The sequence below is a fragment of the Anas acuta genome, chromosome 10 (assembly GCF_963932015.1).
Source record: "Anas acuta chromosome 10, bAnaAcu1.1, whole genome shotgun sequence".
Lineage (NCBI taxonomy): Eukaryota > Metazoa > Chordata > Aves > Anseriformes > Anatidae > Anas > Anas acuta.
In genome coordinates, this window is record NC_088988.1 from 1,462,198 (window position 1) to 1,484,873 (window position 22,676).

The following is a 22,676-nucleotide window of genomic DNA, read 5'->3' on the forward strand; positions in this document are numbered from 1 at the left end:
ACCGTGTCCAAGTGTGCACATACCTGCATTAAGGTGGCTCGCTTTGTTAGCAGGAAGGATTTTATTCTAAATACGTGAAAACTTGAAAAAAAAGGGCTGGCTGCAATCCCCGTCTCCGGGAGATCCATTAGCTGTTACATCTCCCCTTTATTTATTTCTGTAAACACATGTGTGAATGTAAACACTCTTATCCAGAATGGCTTTGCAAATCTCCCTGCATTAACATATATTGTCATGGAGAATAATTTTCATTTAACCGTAATTTGCTTTATATTTTCCTCCCCGGTTGCTATAGAAACGCAGGCCGATGTGGCAGTGCCGACTGCCAGGAGCTGGGTTATGCGGTGCCTGTATAATGGACCTCTGCTCCTCGCGCCCAAGGACCTGCGGTTACGTGCAGGAGGCGCTTGGTTTGGGTGAGCTGCGAGGTGCCTGGGGTGCCTCGGCCCCAATTTCGGAGCGACCCAGGGTGCTGCTCTGTGCCGCAGAAGTTTTGTTGTGAGGACCGCCTGGGTGTTCAGAAGACCTGAGCTGATATTTGCTGCTCTTGCATCAGCTAGGCTTCGTTTTCAATTTTCATTTTGTTTGCTGTCACAGCCTGGCTGGCGATGTGCTTTCTGTGGCACCCGGTTCAGCTTCAGCCCTTCAGCATTGAAACGCCGCGAGGAGATGTTTGTTAGCCTTACTGTGCGTAAGGACGGGCTCCTGGTAACAACGTGTGTCCTTCTGCTGGCTGCAGCCCCGCAGGCACCCGCTGTTCCATCCCACGCCCATGGGGAAGGACGGGGAGCTCAGCCTGCAGGGTCATCCCTGAGCATTTAGCCCTGCCTTCAGGGACACACGCTTTGGCTAAGCGTGGATAAATGGGGCAGACTCAGACTTAATTTGGCTGTTGTGGGGCTTGGGTTCTGCACCCTTCTGTTTGGCCTCTTTGTGTCTGTCCCATGCTGCAGTTGCTGTTCCTCTGGACTCTGCCTGGCCTCTTGGTGGCATTGGGATTGGCTTAAATGGAGCTCGCCGTTCTGCTCACGATTCATTTTTGCTTACTGGGATGAGCTAAAGGAGAGGGGATCAGCCACCTGGGAGTTCCTTTTGTCTGCTCTCCCATGGCCGAACCCCGAAATGGTGACTTGGGGACGTCAATTTCGCTTGCCTCCGGAATCAGATTCCCCCAAATGCATGTTCGGTTGGGATTTAGGTCTTAAGGAAGATTTGTATGTTGGCCCTTTCCTTCCTCCCCTTCGTGGGCAGGCGCCAATTGTCCCTTACGTAACGGCAGATTATCCCGGCACGTGGATGCGCTCGGATGCATATGGGCTCACAGTCGGTTCTTGGTGCTTTACGGAAAGAATTGAGTAACATTTTGTTCTGTAATGCAGTATGAAGAAACCGAGCATTTTTCTGTAATGGCGTATAAACAAGTAGTGATAACATCCTATTTAAAGCCTTCGGAGGAGGTAGGGCTGAGGAGGGGAGGCAGGGCTGAATCAGTCCCTGTTTTGCTCAGTCCTACACGCCAGCTCGCAGCACGGCTCGCAGCTGTCAGGGAGGGCGAGCGAGTTCCAAAGGAGCTGCCGAGGGGCCTGGGCTGCTCGGGGAGCTGGTGGTGGGGAGCTGCTGCTGCCCCGGCTGCAGCCTGCGGGCTCTGCTGGCCGTCTCACCTCCACCCCGCTGCTTGCTTCCCTGCCTTGTGCCGTGCCGGTGCTTCCTGCTGCGTGCCGGAGGCAGAAATGAAGCGTGGTCAAAGGGCAGTCCCCGTGGAGTGGAAGGGCTGGCAGCGACGTGGCTGTGAGCAGGGCTGTTCCCCGGGATCTCACGGAGGCTCCTTGGTGAACTCTGCTCCAATTTTATTCAACTTCAGCTACTCAAAAAGCAGCAAATGCTTCGTAACTTGCGATTATTTTACCTGAGAGTTGAGCAATGAAATAATAACACAGGGAAATGCTAGGAAGGGAACTGCGAGCTGGTGCTGAGCTCTCTGCTGGGGCTGGCTCTGCGGTGTCGGCCTGCCCGGGGCTCGCGGGAGCTGCTTCCAGCCAGAAACCTTGAGCACGAAGGCAGCTGCCTTCCTCGACTCCTGCCCAGCTCTGGGGCCGGTATCCGAGCAAATCTTCATGGTGTTTTTTTTCCTGAAGGTGCAGCGCTGAAGGGCTGCGTGATGAATTGCACTGTGAGCACAGCCCTGTGTATAACCGGAGCGTGTGGTGGCTGAGTTACCTGCTGTGGGCTCCGTGGATAGGCTCTTAGCTGATTACTCTGTTAAACATTCATTCGTTACCCGAGAGAGCGGAATGGCTTGGGTGGCAGCGAGTATTTGACTTCCTGGAGCTTCGCTTTGAAGCTGGAAATATTTTCAGGTCCACTTGTTTGTGCTCGGTTCGGGCCTGACAGCTCGTCCGTTACCGTATCAGCACCGCGGAGAAGTGTTAATCGCAGATAAAGCTTCCCAAAGCCCAACCGTCCCCTGCTCCCTGCTGCTTGTGGGCACTGGGGGTGACTTGGAGCCGGGGGGAGAGGCCGGGGGAAGCGGGACATCGATGGGGAGAGGGTGAGCTGCGGCCTCCAGCTCCTCGAGCCCCGGCTTCTCCGGGGTGGCAGGAGGGAGAAGCCTCCCCCGGCGAACTTCAGCCTGGGAGATTGCCACCATATTGCTGCCTTCAGCTGCCTGCAGCTAAAAATACCCGTGCTGCCGTGCAGCAGGCGCTGCGAGAGTCTGCTCGGCTTTCCTCTTGAAGGAGGAGAGCTGCCTGACCGTGTGAGGTGCTTGGGGAATCGCGCGTTTGCTGAGCCGCGTTGCCATTTTGCTTCTTCCAACCCAAAAAAAAAGAAAAAAAAAATGTGGGAAGAGTCGTTCTGGCTGGAGTTCCCTTTCTGACAACAATAGCAGAGCCGGGGTGGGGTGCGCTGAGGATTCGTAACGATGCGAAGTGCCCGAGGATCGCTCTCCCGAGCTGCGCGGACGTCCCCACGTGATGCGCTGGTGCTGTTTAGTCTTCTGCACGGCCAGCAGCGTTCCTGCGACGGGCTGTCGAAATAGTTTTGACCACTTCTGTCTCTCCTAAGCAGAAGTGATTAAGAATGCTTTGTCTGCACCCCATGGCGTTCGCTCTGCTGCATTCCCTCGTTCAGCCGTGCTCGTTTGGTTGTAATTTAGCCCTTTTTCTCTGGCTGAGGAAGAATGAAAGCCTACCAGACGAGCACCTATAAACAGTAGTTAGAGTTATTGCTACCTCTGCGCGCCGTGATTCATCTGGGAGGCAGACAGCTCGCAGCCCTGCCATCTCCCTGCAGCTCAGACACACTCGGATGTTGTGCTTCAGCGGCGCTGGCGGAGAGGCCGGGGCGGCGATGCGTGGTGCTGGGGAGGCTTCGTTTCCAGGTAACTCCCGCGAATATTGCACGGCAGCGCGAGGGCTAGTTGGGGCACGGCGTGGGTTTGCTGCCTCGCGTTGAACAGCTCAGGAGCTGGTGCCCTGGCAGCGAGCTGGGACTTGAATCCCTCCTGCCCCTGCCAGCGGGAGGCTGCGCTGGGTGCTCGGGCTGTGGGACACGCTGCTGGGGCAGTGCTCGCTCTTTTCCCCGTGCCAGCTCCTGCCTCACGCTATTTGGGATTCGTGGTGTGTTTGTCTCCTTCCGTGCCTGCCTTCACCTTGGCTCCTCATGCCGGACCTGCCTGTGCTCCCGAGGCCGTGTCGGTGTGAGGTAGGGACAGGGCTCGGGCACGGGCACGCCGAGCAGCCTGCGAGGAAACTGCCTTTAAAACAGGGACGGCGTGAGAGGGACTCAGGCTTAAAATTAGAACCGCTCGTGATGCGCGCTCGTAGTTGTTTACCTTGAACCATAATTATCTTATTTCCTGCGTTAAAATGTCACGTCAGCTCGCCGAAGCAAGATTTGATGACAAAGGGATTGTTTTTAGCCACCAGCAGAGCAAAGAACACTGCAAGCGTGCGTCCAGGGCTGCTTTTATAACCTAAGTGCCGCGCGCTCGGGGCCCTGAGCTGGCTCTGGAGGCTGCGTGGGCTCACGGGTAGGCCGCTTGGCCGGGGATCAAGGGACTCCGCTCTAATCCCAGCTCTGTCCTTTTGTCCTCTGCGTGTTTTCCTTGCCACCCTCCGTGCGGCTTGTTTGCTCCGGGGCGGGCCGTGTCCACATTCCCCGGGCGCGAAACCCCTTCCCCAGGGGTTTGAGCACATTTTAACGCTCACATTTTTCGTGTTGCTCTGTGTAAGGCTGTGGGGGTGGCCGCAAGCCGCTGGGCGGAGCGGGTGACCTGTCCTGGAGAAGCTGCCCCCATTTTCTCCCTTTTTCTCTCTGTGTGCGCTCCTGTAGGCAGGACGGTGACTTCCCTGACTCCTCCTTGGCTAATAAGTGTTTTTTAAGAAACGCCATGCCTGCATCCTTCTCACAAATCAGCTTTCAGGAGGGAAATAGTTGGGTTATTAATAGCAACCTGGATCCCATTTGCCACCGAGTTGCATGGTTACAAATACGCGACGCTAAAAGGTGACAAATGTGGCTGTCTCTTTTTTTTTTTTTTTTTCCTCGAGAATGCTCTGTGTCTTCTCAGCGTGTTAAAACTGAGCAGGGAGGAAGAGAAATTGCAGACTTGTGTTTTTGAGGAGAGTGGCAGTGCTCCTACCCTGGCAGCCTTGTCCTTCGCTTAGGACTTCCAGCGGGAATGGGAGTGGAGTGGGTCAGTGGAGGGCTCCTGGGAGAGCTCAGGAAGGAGGTGAGGTGTGTGAGAGGCAGGACAAACACTCTCATGTCCAAGAGGAATGAGAGGAGAATGCCCCTGAAGTGTGACCCAGCGGTGATCTAACTTCAAATTGCCGGTTTAATTGCACGGAACGCGCTTGTCTTCATTGCGTTGTTGGAGGCCGGCGTCGTGGAGCTTAACTAGGGCAAGGCAAAGCTCCCCAGAGCTTTTTGTTTGGCTTCCTTCAGCACGGTGAGCTGTGTGCGTGCGGCAGTGCTCCTCTTCAGCTTCAAAACTCTCCTTTGAGCGTCCCTCCTGCTGGCTGTCGGCGCGTTTATTCTGCCGCTTACATTTTGGGTGGCAGCAGCTCCCCTGTCACGGGGCTATCGCTGTCCGCACGCGGTGGGTAGGGCTCCCAGGGCCCTGACAGACGTCAGCTGGAGGAGCTGGCACCAGGGCTTGTTTGCCAGATGAAGCTGTTGCAACGCTGTTGTAGGTACTCGTGGACAGGGGTTGAGTAATCTGCTGGCCGCTCTTTGGTACGGGCTGAATTTCTGCAGCCTCCTGCTACATGCTGTTTCCTAGTGCTAGATTAATTCTTCAGTTTTCCCATAAACCTTTCTAATTTGTCAGCATCTGGGAGTATTATTGCTCATGCTGCTGACTGTAGTAGCGCTGTTTTTTCCTTCTTTTTTCTTGTTTGTGTGCCCAAGAAGAGCGTTTGTTGGCTTTGCCTCCTGCCTTTTACTTGAACTTGGTTTTTGCCGGTGTCTGCGTTGACCTGAAAGTCTCTTCCTGTGAAATGCTTTTTACAGTGTTTGCTTTTCGGCTAGATTATGCCCTTCGCTTTACCTGCCCACATGTATGCAGCTGTGCTTAAGCTTTAAAAAAAAAAAGTGCTATTTATACCAGCCTGGTGATTACCTGACTGCAGAATAATTGGCTTGGAAACTTACCCTTCAGATGGGGCTCGGCAAGTGTGTAGGGCACGGGAGTTGCAATTTCTTCTCTTCGTTTTCGTGCAAACTAAAAATAATCGCAGAGCAGTTCTGCTTTGAGAAGGCTCGCCGTGGTGCATCCCGTGCCTCTCTCCAAGGGCTGAGGAGTTAACAGCGTGCTGCATGTGGAAATAACCAGCTGGAAGCTCCGGAGGGTTCGGCGTTGAGTTCTCTCTGGGTAGCTGACCAGTCCGGGTTAGACACAAGCATGTGATAGTGCTGGGTGTGTTTTTTTTCCCCAGAAGGGCTTGCTCACAAGCGTAGCGTGTGTGCTCATTTCTCTGCTTGCTGCTAAGAAGTGAAGGTCCCTCAGAGCTCCAGCACATGGCACTGGAGCAGGCTCAGCCCTTTAGTAAAGAAACGAACCCGGTTGCGCATCCTTTGGAAGAAACTCAACCAGGTTATGAAGTTGAAATTGGAGCTCTAAAAAAAAACAATGAGGGTCTGGGGGGTTTTGGGGAAGCACTGGGGTTATTCTACTGGGATGTCTGCAGCTTGGGAGGCTGCTGCAGTGCCAGCACCCAGCCTCCTCCTCGCCATCACTCGCTGGAAGCTAGAGCTGTGCCAAGGAGAGTGGCGTTAAGGCTCCTTCGTGCACTTGCTGAGGGCACTGGATGATCTTTACGGTGCTTTTATGACTAGCAGAGTTTGTTTTTCGCTTGTGCAGACGAAATCACAGCATGGAAAGCGGCGTGTCCTCTAGCCCGGCGGAACGAGTCTTGTCTCTGCTTGCTGGTACAGAAGGGCAAGCCGGAGCCTTGAGCTTCGGCCCAAGGTTGGTTAAGGAAATTGCAGGAGCTGTATTTTGACTTAATACTTTCCACTCATCAGAGAAGCCACAGAAGGGTGGTAAGGGTGAAGGAGGAGAGATGAGAGAACGAGCTTGTGTGTTTCCAGAGCTCTTAATTGTGTGCACAGAACTGAAAAACCTGGTCCAGTGGAAACTGTTCAGGCTTGCTCTGCTCTTCTGCCACATCACTCCAAGAAAAAAAGAGTTACTTAGAGTTAACTTTTTTTTTTTTTTTTTTTAACTCTGCCAAATACCTCTCAGGCTGCTTGCACAGATCTTTCCAGGAGGAACCGGGGGGTGGTTATGTAACCTGAGGGGTTAGCAGTTCCCCCATAGGGGTAGGGGATTCAGGTGTCTCACACTGGTTGTCTTGTTTCTTCATAATAAAATTGAAATTTCAGGTAACTCCAGAGCTTGTTGCTCTGCTCCTGTGGTGGTTGCAAGGGTTAACGCCAGTGAGGTGTTAGGGGAGCCTTTTGCTGATAATGAGTTTTTTAGTTTAATGCAATTTCAACCCAAAATTGAAACGCTTCTGCACTATCTTTTGACCTACTGAAATGAATTGCAGAATTTTTATTCAAACCTCCCAAGTCTTATTTCTATAAAAGGGAACACAGAAATGTACCGTACACAGACGCCTGGGCACGTTCTCCTTATAAGCGTGGTGCTCGCGGTATTTATAAAGCAGGCAGCAGTGGTGCTCAGGCACTCCTTGGGGTCACCCCGGAATATTTGGTGCTGGAAGCTCACTCATGCTGTACCAGCACGTAAATACTGGGAGTAGTGCAGTTGAATGAGCTGAAAACACCCAGGTCTTGAGGAGTACCCGAAACACATCAAAACTGGTTATTTGATACCCCAAATCCTGAGTTTTTTCCTTCCATTGCAGGCCTGTAAATAACTCGGTGCTTCCTGAATTTAGACTGGTGTCAGCCCTCAATTTCTTGGGGACGGCATTGTCCCTATCAGACTTCCAGTTAAAATGCTTAAAGGACAACTTGGTTCCACAGGCCGTGATTCAGGAACCGCATCTTTCCCTTCATGCTTTTTTTTTTTTTTTTAATGGGATAAATTGAGCCTTAGGCTCCTCAGCCCACACGTAGGTAGCTTGTTTTGCTCTTGAGGACAACATCAACTTATTTTGTGTTTTTATCAGATGGCAAAGGTGGCAGGGTTTTGAGCAATGCAGATGTAGCGTGCTTATCTGCAGGGCAAAATAGAGGAACTTGGAGCCCAGGAGTACATCGTCTGCTTAGCTTCTGAAAGTAAAACGCAACTCGATTGCTTAACGCTGGAGCTCTTCCCGTTTTGTCACACTTGAGCATACTGAAGGGTGTTTTCTTTTTCTGAAAAACAAAAGCGCTGGTGGAATGCTCTCTGCTTTGCTTTTCCACTTGAGTAATCGCTGCTGCGTGAGCATCGCTGGGTGCCTGCCGAAAGGCTCGCTGCCGCGCGGGTCGCACTGGAAGGCAGCGTGCACGGCCCTGGGAACCCTGTGGGTACGCTGGGGTGCTCAGCCTGCCTCGGGGTGGTTCGTCTGCGAGCCACTGATAGTGCACGGGCAGTTGGGTTGAGGGCATGGCGTTTATCTCTGACTCCTGCCAGTTCTTTGGGATCGGCTCCTGCCCTGCTCTGAGCACTGCCAAGGGGCTGGCAGTGCCCTGGCCGTGCTCTGCTGGGCCTGGAGGTCTGCGGGAGCAGCGGGACCCTCAGCGTGAGCTCTGGACAGAGCAGGGAGACCACGAGAGGCTCCTTCCTCAGCACGTGGTGCTCCATCCAGAGCTCCCTTCTTGGGCTCATCTGCCACAACCAGGCAGGAGCACGGCCCCGCTGCAGGAGGTGGCTGCGGGTGTTCCTGGGACCCGTTTGGGGTCTTGGTGCTGCCTGCTCGCAGGTTGCCGAGTTGTAGGGTGCCTTTATAACTTCTGAAAGCGAATCCTCCTCATCCCTAGCGGTGAGGAGGACGGGTGTTTGCAGGCGGGGTGCTGCGTAAGGCTGGGCCTGGCTGAGTTGTTCTCTGCCTGCCCATAGAGCGTGCGTTTTTGGACTGGTCACGGTCCTTGGGAGGCTGAGCTGTTGGACGTGCTCCTCCTCGTGCTCTCCAGCTCAGGTACCGGAGCTTATCTCAGAGCACAGCCGCATCGGTGTCGTGTGTATTCCCCGGTGTATCTTCTCAGTGAAGCCCTCGGAGAGATCCCTCATTGAAATTCTGTCTTTTCCGTAAATTATGTTGCGGGAGGCAGCTGCGAGCCGTGGAGCAGGGCTCTCCTACTCTCCGGGGATTTCTTCATTCACAAGTTGGTGTAAGCCAGGATCCGAACCTAATGCCGATATCCCGCCACGCTGCTTAGTTCTGGATCACCACGGAGCCTGAATTAATGCAGGTCTGCTTTCAAAGCAAAACGCACCTCTTTGCTTCAAAGAAGTGCTAATAAGGAGAAACAGACCTGCTTGCTTGCCGGGTCGGCCTCGTTTGTTTGAGAGGAGGCTTTGGGATGCGGCTCTCACTGCCTGCAGCACGGGGATTGCAAGGAGAACCTTCCTGCGTTGTTGATCACGTTCAGGAATAACTGGGCTTATAAACCTATGAAAAGTGATTAAAATTGAACAGCGATCCTTTAAGTGACTGCATCAGTACGGAGGGGATGTACTTTCATTCTTCCAGCGTTCGTGGCCCTGCTGGTGCTGCTCGGAGGCCAGCAGCTCCGCGTACTCCAAGTGTTTGGTCCCTTTGGGTTCACATCTTGTGATTACACGGGGCTTGTCAACTTCAAACACCGACTTATCTTCTGTACAGACACAAGATAACCTTTTATTAAAGAAGTCTGAATTACTGGATCCCCAGTTTTTTCAGTGACTGCCAGCAGAAGTGGTGCTGTGGGTGAAGTTACTGATCTGCCTGGGAGCGCAGCGGTGATCGATAACTAATCACGGGGAAACTGCTGAGGACAGCACGGGCAGTGGTAAAGAGCAGGAGCTGGGGGGAGGCCCCACCACCCTGAGTTTCTAATGGCCCTGGCTCTTACCCAGGTGCCAAATTACTGCGTGCTAATCTCAGAGCATCACAGGCCTTGAAAGGCTCGGCTGGTTTTGAGCTAGAATCTGGTCTCGCGGCACACTCAGCCACTCAGTGCTTGTACCAGCACTTCAGCACGAAGGGAGATGTAATGTTGGCCGTGTTGCGTGGTGGAAAGGTCTTGTGCAGCTGGCTCAGCATGCACACGAGTGCCCCAGCCGCGTGGTGAGCTCGCAGGAGCAAGAGCAAGTGCCCTGGTGTTATTTTTTTGGGGATGCATCTTCATCACTCCAAGGCTGTGAAGTCGGACGGGCAAATCATGAATTGTGATTTAGGCTTTCAGAAGTACAGGTTGCTCATAAATGGGAACTGCCCCTGATCCATCTGCAAGTGGGGCACTGTCCCATGGAGTGTCTGCAGCACCTCATGGCATGTAGCTTGAAGCCTTGGACGACTTCATTAAAAAAATAAAATACCCTTAATTGCACAAGCTACTTGGCTTGGATGCGGTCACTGGCTCCATGTTACAGTACTAATGTATGTTTTGTGTCAGTTATGTAATGAGCAAAATCACTGTAGGCTGGGCAGCAGGTGTAAATAGACCTTCAAAACTATTGGCGTGCCGTGGGACAGGATTCCTGGAGCCTTTTGTTCACAATTAGTCCTTACCCACCAGCAAACCCCACTGCTGATCTTCCAGATAATGCAGCTGGAGGTTGAGCTTCATTTTTCTTCGCTTGGTGGTTTATCTTCTGTACCTGTTCCAGTGGAGAGCTCTGCCTAGAGCTGTGACTTTTTTTATGGACAAGAGTACAGAAAGTGTGATAATTGTGCTGGAGAAGGTGCTGGGCACGTGTTGTCATTGTGCAAAGAAAGCCAAGCTGGGGACCCCATTGGTGCCCCACAAGTCGCTTTCCTTGGCAAAAGTGTGAGGGAGCTGCATCTTCCTTCATCTCCAGGGCTTTCCTGGCAGAAAAGCATCAAAGATTGTCATGTGTGTCCTTGTGGCTTGTCTGAAACACTTCACCTGCTGCAGGATTTCCTTTCTCTGAGTGTTCCCTGGTATGGGGTGGGTGGGCTGCGCGGGCTGGGGCCCTCTGCCCTTCACAAGGGGCAGCGGGAATGGGAGCGAAGGAGTAAACGCGGTGCTTTGCCTTGCTTTTTTATTGAAAAGAGCACACTTTGTACTTTGTAGTACCCAATTTGTAACTTGATATTATGTCTTACATAAAATTGCTTGTTGGAAGTTCTCCTTTTAGAAGGAAAGGTAATTTGGAAAGACTCCGGGTTTTCCACTGCTGGCCGGAGCGGCGGCTCAGTCGTGTGTCCGTCGGCGTGGCGCGGAGACCTGGCGATGCGATGGGGTGGGATGGGTGATTTTGGCAGAGGGCAGCTTGTGCAGTTGGTGCCGAAGCCTTTACCCTGCCTGGGTTGAGTGGCACAACCTGGGGGAGGAAGGCCCAGAGCCCAGGCTTCGGGCTCTGCTTGTCCGAGGCAGACCCTAGCAGTTGGAGCCTGCAGCGTGCTGCCGGCCCCCTGCCTCCTCCAAGTTCCTTCCTGAGCTCTGTGGAAGCGTAGCAGGAGCCCTGACAGCGCTGTTACACACCCAGTGCTCTCTGAAGCTCTGTGTTTTTCCCTCGGAGCATGCTGGCTGCTGCGGACCGAGGTGGGAGCAGAAGTTGGGGACGAGGCGTGCTGCACGCGGGGCTTTGCCCCAGCCCTCCCGTCCCCCTGCTGCCAACCCTCAGTGCCCACAGCGGGCATTTCTCCCTGCAAAAACATCCTTCAGGGGGGCAGCGAGCAAGAGCTGTTCAAAAAAGCTGAAGGAGAAGGTTCAGCTTGTAACAGATTAACTGCCCCTCGCAGGCAGGATCCAAAGGTGTGCTCCGAGAGGCGGCTGCAGCCCGTGGAAGCTGCCCAGGAGGTGAATCAGCACCAGTGCATGCAGGGCAGGTCCTGCTGGCCCCACGGCTCCCAGCACCCCCACGGCGTGGGGACCGGCCCTGCTTGGCCCCACGAGGCCCCCGGGCTGCTGCGGAAACCTCGGGAGCATGGAGCTGCCGTGTGTGATCCGAGGGGTGGCTGCAGCTGCGGGACGGGGCTGGTGCTCTCAGCAGCTTTCCGCGGTTGTTTTCCTTCTGTTCATGCAGACTTGTTGTCAGATTACTTCTGGATTAGATGAGGGATTTGTACTGAGCGGCCTTTGGGTACTCAAATGTAGCGTGATTGTTTTTTGAATGAAATTAAATTGTGTTTTTTAATTTTTTAACGAAATAATTCCTCTGTTTTTCAGATTGTACAGCGTTTTTGGGACACACCTCTGTTGGATTTTAATATATGTCCTGCTAGCAACAGCTTTCAACTATGGAATCGGTAAATATTTGCCTTGCTTCTGTCTAACTTTTCTCTTTTATTACTTAATAAGTGCTTCAGTCCGTGCTGATGTTTTTTTAAATTGTCTGTAATTTGTGTTTTCTGTGATTTGAAGCAAAATATTGCAGCTTCCATGGAGTAACTTATGTGTACTGCTAACCAGGATTATTTTATGAAATGCTCTTAGTTGTAAGATACCCTTAGATACCCTTTCGTGTGTGTCATTTGGAGCGTAGCACATCTCCCTTTGGGTGCAGTGAAGGCAGGAGCTCCTTTCCTGCAGGGGCGAGCCCAGCGCTGGGCTGTGCGGCAGCCCGCGGGGCTCGGCACTGCTGGGGCTGCTCGGTGTGGATGTCCTCCTGCTTGTGGTCTATCACATCCACTTTTTCTCTTTGTGGTCAAAATGTGTTTCAAAGAAAGCTGTTAAAGATGCCAGTTGAACAATGCTGGTCTCCTCACGATTAGTATACTCGAATCAGGTGGTGTTTGTTTCATTTCGGGCAGGGAAGCCTCCAGATGTGCTGAGGCTACACCTTTTGGTCAAGGTTAGGATCCCACTTTTTGGTGGCATTAGCAGACAGAGAAGGAGTAGGTTATCCCTGACTGGAATTTGGGGAAAACTTGTGGGTTTGGCCTGAGTGCTGTGAGGGGATGAGGGCTTGGTGCTGTCCTCCGAGCTGGTGGAAGCGCTGCTTCTGGTCCTTGCGTTGGCGGTGTGGGGCTGGATCCTGCTCTCCTGCACCCTGGCTTGTGGTGTGGGGCTCCCTGGAAAGGTTTACTGTGCGTGTCCTAAGCGTGGTGGGTGGAGAAGGCTCTGAGCTTCTGCCCTGGTGCTTTGGGTGCTTGTGTGTCCCCCCACTGTGATGGGGCTACTGGTGGTGCAGTCTGTACGATGCTACAGGCTGGTGGAGGCGTCCAGGTCTGCTCCATCAGGTGGCTTCACAAGCTGTAGGCTTCTTTTGTCCTGGGTTTTGAGGAAAAAACACTGTATTTAGTTTATCTATAATAATCCTGAGATATTCAGATAGGGACAAGACATTATTTTAGCATCCCTTGGTGAATATCAGCAGTGGTAGAAGTGTTTCATGGTGAAACCAAACAGCCGAGGCACCGTGGCTGTCCCCTGCTGCTGCGCAGTAATTAAAGGGCATCGGGTGTGGGACCCGGTGCTGCAGCGTGTGCTCGCTCTTACTTTAATGAGTGCTCTGCAGTTCCCTGGAAAACGCAGCTGAATCCCAGCACTGGTGGCTTATTACCCGTTGTATTTCAGAGTTTAGTGCAAAGAGTTTTTGGTCCAAGTTTTGGCCCAAGTGGTGTTTTGGTTATGGGGCGCAAACCATCCTTTTCCAACAGGATCATGTTAATTACTGTAACTTTCATTTAAATTTACTAAATACGGACTAAACGACTTGCCCTGATGGATGAGAGGGCTGGGCTGTGCTTCTCGGCCCTTCTGTTGGCATCACCGACCTGCTGCTTGGCCACCAGCAGCTTCTGGGTTCTTACTGGGAGCCTGGAGTCCTACACCGTGTCCGTGTGGTGGCTGCCCTCGAGACGAGTGTGCCACATGAGCCTTTCTCCACCTTCAGCCCCTGCTCGCTGCGTGGTTTGTGCTTTGCTGGCATAAAGCCGTGCTCTGTTGCTTGTGGGTCCTGCAGAAGCTGTGGCTGGAGAAGCCCGGTGGAGGAAGGCTGGCGATGTGTCGCGACGTGCTGTCGCGCGGCGCAGAATGGGAGCGTTGTTCGAGCTCGGGTGTTTCTCCCACTTCTGGAACAAAGAACGATGCTGCTGTGCGGGTTCCTGAGCCCTGGGAGATCACGGTTGAGTGACCTTTTACAATAAAACAAGCTTCTATCTGCTGCTCTGCAAAGGCAGACGATTGCATTGCCTAAAACATGTGTTGGTCGGGGTCTCGCCGCGCTGCTCTTGACCTGAGCTTCTGGGACGAGGGAGATGGTGGGGCTGGCGTGCTGAGCTCTGAGTCCATAACCTGCTGCTGCCTCCCGAGGAGAGCTTGTGCCATGTGCTTGGCTTCTGTCCCTGAGGCTCCCAGGGGGACACCTGTGGATGGAAATGCAGGGGGCACAAAAGCAAATTTTACAAGGTGGTTTTGCTTTTACCCTGCTTAAAGCACCGTGTGCCCCAGCGTGTGCTGCCGAGGGCGTTGGGTGGGCTCCCCTCTGCTCCCGTGGCTGTTGTGGTGTTGTGCTCTTAACCTGATCACCGAGGTGCTCTGCTCAGATATCCAGAGGTTTGCAGGGATTGCGTGGGGCAGTCGGAGAGCAAACCCAGCGTGCTGCCGCTGGGGAGGGGCAGGGGGCCTCTTCCACCGCAGGAAGTGTGATGAAAGTCTGAGATTTCTCCATCGTGGTGGACGGCTCCGTATTGCAAAACGCAGGAGTTGCTGCAAACCCGGTACCTTCGGTTCTCTGCTCGGTTTCCTCAGCGTCCTGTGGTGATAGAGCCTGTCGAGATGGAGGAAGGGAGCTGGGTTGGGTGCCTGAGGTGCCGGCGTCACGGAGCCGAAATATCGGAGCCCCAACAAGAAGGCAGAGCGCTTCCTGCTGAACTCCTATGCTTGGAGCAAGCGAGGTTCCCCACGTCAGCTCCTGGCTGCCTGTTTACAGCAAGGACCCGCTGCGTTACGCCAGGAGACCTCGGGGGCTCGGTCCCCACGCAGGAGCTGGCAGCTGGAGCCGTTCGCGCTCTGCCTTCACTGGGGCAGCACAGGGTCAAGGCTGCTGCAGAGACATCGCAGGGGCTTCTGGTGGCGGTTCTGGCGCTGGCATTTCACAGAGTTGGTAATGAATACGTAGGTGTGCGATTAAAAGGATGAATAAGGTAGTGCTGCTAAACAGAATTGCTTTTCAGAGCTGGAGCCTTGCCTTGTTCTGACCTCCCGAGAAGGATACAATTGTAGAGCCGAGGCCGGTAGTGGAAAAGCAATTACAGTACATGCTTCCAGAATTGAATTGTCCTCTGAAAGTCAGATGCTACAATAATGGCAGCGTTGTTTAGCTGGAATGTGACTTTATTTAACTGCTTCAAAACATAAATAAAAAACTCAACTTGATGATGAACAGTTCCCAGTTCTGGGGGACCCGAGAGCTCCCGTACGCTGACCTCTCTGCCTGGGGTGGGTGGGCTTCTGTAGCCCCCGGCCCTTCCTGCACCCAATAATGGCCAGCACAGTGATGAGATATGCACAGGAGTCGAATTCAAGCTCAGTGTTTGGAGTCCTGTCTTTGTCATAAGCTGAGGTGGCTTTCTGTGAGCCGAGGTTTTTTCATGGGTCACAGGGACGTGGGCATCTGGACACACAACGCTGCTGAGACCTGCAGGAAGCAGCTTTGAAATCCTTCCCTGCCCCAATGAAAAAGCTGCATTTTCAGATGTGATCTCAGCACAAGCATTTGATTTGAGTGTTTGAATTGCTGCTGTTACAGTTCCCTGTGTTTTATCAGGATTTGTTAAATTGCGAACGTTACTCACATGCCATTTTTGGCAGCTGCCACCTACGTGCCCTCAATTTGAGCGCACCTTTTCGGAGCAGTGTAGGTAGGGAGGCTCCTCTCTCGCGTGTCAGATGTTGGTGAGCGGAGCACTTGCATTAATTCCCTCTCGGTAACCTTTCCACTGCTAATAAGCTCGCCTGGCACGCGTGCGTAGCTGAGCATCTTTAATGATCAGGTTTGAACCAAGCAGGAGCGTCTGTGAGAAACGCGGTGCTCGACTTGTTCTTCGGGCGCAGTTCAGGTCTGTGCGGGCTGTGACACAGAAGGAGGCTCTAGCAAGAGCAACCCACAACCAAAGACAACGCTGCTTTCTTCCTCGTGTTCTGTTTTGAGCTGGACAAAGCCTTTGCAGTAAATACTTAAAGAATGAAAATAGTTTTTTTGACTCTACTTGGTTTTGAATAATTTTATTTTCATGAAGGGGCTGCGCTCTGACCGTGATAATCCTCATTAAAAAAAAAAGAAGTATACTTTTAAGTTAGGATTTAGTAACTTTATCAGCTGATGTGCTCTACCCTTAGGGATCACAGCTGTGTTCAGGAGCACGTTCATTACAGTGAGCTTCTAATAGGGAGGGTGCACTCATCGTTACCTCCAGAAATGAGACTGCTTCTTCCACGCAGGAAAGCTCCTGCCAGGTGCATGGGCCTGGTGACGCATGGCGGCAGGATTTTGGGGAGGTTCTCAGCACGCAAAGCTGCCGGTCCCCACTTGCATCGTCGTGCTACAAGCGATGGTCCTTGGCACAACCCTTCCAAAAGCAGGAGCTCTCCAAGGAGCCTCCTGCACTGCAGCTGCCGCCTCTGCTTCTCGCCTGGTGTAGCCCCGGCGCACGTTGAGGAGCACCGTTGTGGTCGGTGCCCTGCGAGGTGAGGCTCTGGGCGTGAGCTGCGGGGCTCTGGAGTGGAACAGCAGCATTACACCAGGCTGGAGTCGCTTGTTTGCAGCAGATATCCATCACGCCGTGATGAAGTGCAGATGATGCGTTTGGCAGCGAGAGGTGCGCAATCTGTTCCTCCCCTAAGGAGCCCACAGACCAAGGGCCGGCTGATAAGGCCGGGCTCCCTCTTGGATTTCTTGAATGAATAATGGCTCGGGGTGTTTGCCTTCCTTCATCTTTCGTTCTTCGAAATAATACTTCAGTTGTTTCCCGGGTGGATTTGCCATTCAGACCCCTCCGTTCTGTAAATTCTTGGCGTTCTGGGTTACGTGTTGGTGTTGTGTGCGTGCTGAGGGACTCGGGCACGTTGAGCAGAGCGGCCGTGCCCCCGAAATGCTGGTGGTCCTCGTGCCGTGGTGGGGACTGGTGGGAGCCTCGTGTGCGAGGGGCTTCAGCTGGGTGTGGGGGGTAACAAGCAGGTGCAGCCCCTCCGCCCCTGCCTGCTCGTAAAAGGGGGGGGATTGCTGTTGTTGTAAGCAACGTCATTAGTTCTGTTCCATGGTTAAATTCTTGATGAAGCTCCAATTGTAGAAGAATGGGACAACAGGGGCTGAAACCTGCAGGCTCAGCCTAATTCATTGCTAGCTTAATTAGATGCTGGAGATCTCAGGTATTCCGACGGCTTTTCCAGCTCCGCGTGTTATCCCTGTATTTGGGCAGCTTGGACCTCTCCAAGAAAGCTTTGCTGAGATCATCTGGCAAGCGAAGGCTGCGATTGCTGCTTTGAGCTTGGGCTCAGCCTGGCTGGGCTGGTGCCTTCCAGGTGTGGAGGTGGCTGGGAGCAGGGGCTGGGGGCATCTCGCTGGGGTCCCTCCTGTCCTTGGAGGTGGCGTTGTCTGGGTGGGCAGGCACCCGACCCGGGGACCTCATGGGGCAGCAGCCACAGGGAGCAGCAGCAGCACAAGGGGGCACAAGTGAAGCTGGGTGGGTTTGGAAGCCTCATGGCACCGGCTGGAGCTCTGCTCTCCCCAGAGTGGACATTTCGGCTGGAGCAGCTTCAAGTCTGGAGTTTGCAGCAGACTTCAGCAGCTCACCTTTGGGGGTGGGAGCCTGTGGAGTTGTCAATACCATTGCCTGTAGCCATCTGTTCCTGCCGCCAAGTCGCTGCAAGAATCACTCATGTTCTTTGTGTTTCGGAGGAGCTGGGGTGTAAATCCTCAAATCCTCTCCCTCGTTTGTCCCTTGCGATGAGGGAGCACAGAAAAACGGCGTCTCCAGTGCTGGAAAGGCAAACCTGCATTCTTTAATCTCTCATCTAAATGTATTTGGAATTTAAATTCAAATGGGTCCCGATATTTGAGGTTACTTCAGAGCACATTAGCTATTTCGGATTAAGTCGCTGCGTGGGTCTCCCGTATCAAACAGGAATGTTCTTGTGCAACTTCACCTCGCTGGGGTAACCGCTCCCGAGAGCGAGGAGACGGTCGGCATGCCTACGACTTATTTTAGGAAATTGCCACTGCAAATGAACGTTGTTTGCAAGGAAAACTGGTGATGGCTTTTCGTGTTCCCTTATTTTTTTTGTCAAAGTGAATTAATAACTCACGTGGGCTGGATTTGTAACTTTGGTGTCTGGCAACGAGGTCATGGGGACAGCGGCGTGCCGGGGCTGCTGCCATCCTGGAGGACGGGGTCAGGGGAAGGGGTCTCGGGCAGCTGGCCGTGTGCTGCACCCCGTGTCCACGGCTGGGGCTTTGCTTCCAGGGTCAGTCGGAGCAGGCTGACATCAAATAGCCACACGATGGTGTTTGGGACACGAGGCCCTACTCTCTGGGGTTGTCTTCAGCGCTGTCCCACGGCCGGTGGGTGACACCGTGTTTAATCCCAGAGGACTTCTCAGCCTGAGGACAGGTGCTCCTCAGGGCTTTTCCCCTCTGCCCTCCTGCATCGCTGGCGTTCAGCGCGCTCCTGCTGCTGCCTGCCCAAACAGCAGGGCCTCTGTCTGAGGGCTTTGGCCAGCTGCCGTGCAGTTCCCCAGCCCTGTACCCTCTGCTCAGCAGCCATCCCAACTGCTCTGCAGGAGCAGGAGCTGCCTCTGGAGCTTCAGCACGATGCCTGTGCATGGGCTCTCACCGTATGAGGACGCACGGGGACGTGTACCCACGGTGTTCTGGCATTAGCACATGAGCAGTGCTCGGCCAGAACAGCAGCTCCAGCGCTTGGCTGAGTGCTGACACCAGGCTGCTGGCTTGGAAAAGCTCGGGACCTCCTCCTTGGAGGTCTGCAGGGTGGATGTGGTGGGATGGCTTCCTTCGTTTTGGTCCGTACCCATTAACGTGACTTCTCGGGGTTTGGTGGTATCAGGGTGCACAGGTCGGTGTGGAAGGGCTCTGCTTACTCTCTGTAGGTCCCAGCCTTGCTGCTGGAGTCCTGTAAGAGCTGGACTTCCTTTCTGTGTCACCTAGTCAGAAGAAAATTATTTTGTTGTCTTCAGTAGTTTCTACCTCATTCTTGTAGTCTTGCCAATATCCTGTATTTGTTTTGTGCAGGAAGCCTCTCAACTTTTTCTTAATTGGAGTTAAGTGCTGCGATAGAAACGCACATTTTGCTTGGAGATAATGTAGGAAATAAATACTCACAGAAATTTATTTTAAGTTAGTGGAAAAACATTCGGTGGAGAGCTTTGCTTTGGAGCTCGGAGCTGCGAGATTTCTCATGGAGGCTTCCCTTGCTGTTGGGCAACTGTGAGGGAACCGACTCTGCTGCTCCCGAGTTAGCTTGAGCAACCAGCCTCAGAGGCTGACAGTAAGCCGGTCGGTGATGTGTTGTAGATGATATTAATTAGCAGCGTGACACAAATTTAACGCCGTATGAGAGTTATGAGGAACCAGAGAACCAAATGACAACAGGTAGTAAATAATCGGACCAAATAAAATCACGAAAACAAAGATATGATGAAGAAATCCTGCGTCGTCTTCCTGGCAGCAGCTAGAACTGCACCTGGCCCCAGCAGCTGGCCAGTCCTGAGGTTTTTCTTTTTTTTCCTCCAATTTTTGATGGTGCTTTTAGGCTGCTTAAAGGGAGATCTCTGTCTAAGGGAGCTGGTAGCGGGGAGGCAGCGGCAGCTCTGCAGGCAGCGCGGTTCTGCGCTCTGCGATTCCCTTTCTTCTCCAGCTTCTTGGGTTCCCAGTGCTGTGATGTGAGGAGGACCTGGACGTGAATGCTGCTTATTTTGCTTATGCTGGGGAAAAAAAAACAGCGGTGTGCCCTTTGGTTTGGTTAAAGGTTCAGTACCCGTCCTCCTGCCCTTGACCCCGTGGTCTGCTGAAGGTAGGGAGGCTTCAAAAACACGGCACCAGGCGCTCGCGGGCAGCTCGGCGCACACACACGGCTTTAAACGGCTGCTTCAAGGGCATCTGCATTGAGAGTCGCGGTGAAATATCTGTTACTGGGGCTTATTCCCGTGGTCTGGAAGGAATGTGGGACGGGGACCAAGAGAGGTTTGCATCCGAGTCCCGCGTGGCACTCGGTGTCTGCCGGGGTGAGAGGAATGCGGGCTGACACCTCCCCTCCCACAGCAGTCCTCGGAGCTGTTTAATCTATTTTTCATACTTGCGAAACCGCACCAAGCTCTGAGACACTCCTGCGTGAGCTTAGGCTGTGATGAGCAAGAGGATTAATTAGATCTTCGGGACAGATAACTAGAGCAATGGGTTGTGCATAATAGCAGCCTGGAATTCCAGTGACGTGTTTGCGAGGAGCTGTGCAACGTGCGTGCCTTGGCTGCAGCGCCGGCGTTTCCCAACCTTGCGTGCCCAAATGCCCCTGGGCACTGGGGCAAAATTTAGTAAGCAAATCATGTGAACAGCAAGCTCGGCTCGCTGGGCGTGCGCACGCCGAAATAGCCGGCAGGGCGCTCAGCTGCCCGCCTGGTCGCCTGCTGCTGGTGGCTTCCACGTGTTTGGGTACCTCCGAGGTGCTGCTGCCGACCTGCTCGGTGTTTGCTGGTGCTAAGCAAAGAAATATCCAGGCTCAAACTACGAGGAGAGGGAGCTCTTGCTGCTCTCACACAAGCTGCCCGCTCCCAGCGTGGCCGCAAAAATTCTGGCTCCTTGCAGAGGGCCACGGCGCTGGCTTGAGGCTGGTGTCAGTGCAGGGAATGCCCTGCTCAGTGAATATTCCCCTAAAACAACAACAAACCCCACACAGGTGCATTGTCCCCCATGTAGAGCTCTCCCTTCTCCGCAGAACGAGTTCCTGCATCCATGTTTAATTTACAGTAGCTCAGAGGAATGAGGAAAACACCGGGCTATTTTTGTGTAGCCCTCGTTAAATGTCTTTGGATCAACTCTCGGATAAAAATGAGGAGGACAGAGTGTACTGGGCAGAGAAGTCATAGATTTTTGTTAAAACCATAAGTGCTCACGGCTTCAGCGTTCAAGGTGAAAACTGGAGAGGTCTGACAGACACCCTCGAGTGCCTGCAGTCACCGTTTGCACATCCAGTTCCTTTTCTGCCATGGCTTGTTGTGGCTTTGCCCCCTTGATACAGAAGTTTTTATTTTAAAAATCTGCGTTTCTGGTGCTGACCATAAACGGCTCTGGAGCTTGGGAGGAAGCCCGGTTGGTGCTCAGGCCACGGTCCCGTGCAGGCTGTAATTAAAAGGTGTTGGAAGAGGGCTCAAAGTTGGATTTTTTTTCCTGTTTAAAATTTTGGGGATCCCTGGGAAAGGGACTCAATTTGGGTGCTTTCTGCCAGGTGAATGGGAATTGAAGGCTTCACCTCCATGCATTGGCCTAGTTATGAAGCCCTTGCCTGTAAACATCGACTGAAGCAGCTGAGAGTCCAGAAATTAATTAGAATTGCAGAGCAGCGTATGCTTTTCTGCAGAGCCACCTTGAATGTAGACATTAAAGGATGGTGATAAATCAGATAAACTGGGCAGAATATATATTCGGCTGTGCTATAAACCTGCTTTATTACTCAGGGATTAATTGATGACTTTTGACTTTTTTTTTCCTCCTACTCAGCCATACTTTCACAAGGTATAATTAAAAAAAAAAAAAAAGCTATAGTTTTACTTTTTGTTAAACTCTGCTGTTGTTGAACTATGTGTGGTTTGGACTTCAGCCCTCCAGAATGTTGGCAGGAGTTCCTGTCTGGAAATAAACGGTAATTCTCCCGGGGTTGAAAAACGGGGAAGGAAAGATCCATGTGCACGGAGATGATTTAAAGCAGAAGAAGTCAATAGACATGTTGATAGATCTATACATACACACCCCAAAGTTTAATATAGAATGTCCCTAACTCTTATTCTTGTCGGTTTTCCGTATTTTTAGCTTATTGTAGAAAATCCTGTGTTTAAACTTCACATGTGAAGTTCTCTGCGATAGCTAAAACTGCAGCAATTGCAACCACCAAAACGTAAACGTTGTATTTGAATTCGGCTGCAAGGACAGGGAAGTGAACTTCACACCAGCTGCTCTGCTTTTTGCCCAAAAGCCCGGGTGCAGACCAGGTTACCCCCTGCCTTCCCTGCGCCTGCTCGTGCCCTCGCAGGGCTCGGAGCCGAAGGCACCGCTCCGCACACGTTGCTGCGAGGGCAGGGCTGAAATTTGGAGACCGTATCAGTGCCATACGTGTGAGCTCTGAGCTGCTGCACCTCTGGTGCTGGCTGCTGATGCACGCCTCTGATGGTGTTGGTGTCCCGTAAGGGGATGGATGTGAGCCGCTTGCAGCCTGTGAAATGCTTTTGGGGTGAAATAACCCCAACGCAGCAGCACCGGGGGCTCGGTGGCAGCGCTCTGCGGGGCTGTGCTCGTGCTTCTGCTTTTGTTTCCGCAGCAGGCGTGTTTATGGAAATAGATGCGTGCGGACACAGGCTGAAAAGGGAAATGTCTGCTGCTTTGGGCCAGGAGAACTGTCTTTGATCTTTTTCCTGGGCACGTTAAGGCTTTGCTAACAGCGGCCTTACAGCTCTTGTGCCGGGAAGGTCGCTGCCTCGCCGGCGCTGGAGCTGAGTGTGCATCCATCACCCCTTCAGGCTGGGCTCCCCCTCTCCGGGGCCATGCTCAGCCCTGGCTCCATCCCAGGGCTGAGGGGTGTCCTTTGGGGCTGTGATGGCCCCGTCCCCTCCGTGCTGTGTGTCCTCTGCACGCCCTGGAAGCTCGCTCGCGGGTTAGATGCGAGGCAGCCGGGGAGCGATGGTCACGTCCGCATCTGTTGGGCATTCCCCGGCAGAAGTACAGACAGCGGCGCTCTCAGCTACTCATCTCAAAGGAATTACGTTCTTGTGGGAATCTGTGCAAATGCAGGACCGAGCTCCTAGCCTCGCAGTGCTGACTGTGTGCTGTTTAGTTTCGTTCCCCAGGCAGACCAGCTTTGTTCCCCTGCACGGGTGACCGG

General features: G+C 53.1%; 1 protein-coding gene across 2 annotated transcripts in view; it reads left to right on the top strand.

The window, feature by feature from the left end:
- Window positions 1-22,676, top strand: part of ANKRD11 (ankyrin repeat domain containing 11) — a 111,684-nt gene that overhangs the window by 8,768 nt on the left and 80,240 nt on the right. The window contains exons 1-2 of one of the 2 annotated variants that reach the window (XM_068693844.1): window positions 3,312-3,379; window positions 11,797-11,876. The gene's annotated coding sequence lies outside the window, so the exon portion shown is untranslated. Of the gene's footprint in view, window positions 1-3,311; window positions 3,380-11,796; window positions 11,877-22,676 lie in introns of those variants that run through there. The other variant, XM_068693843.1, reaches the window with a different exon arrangement.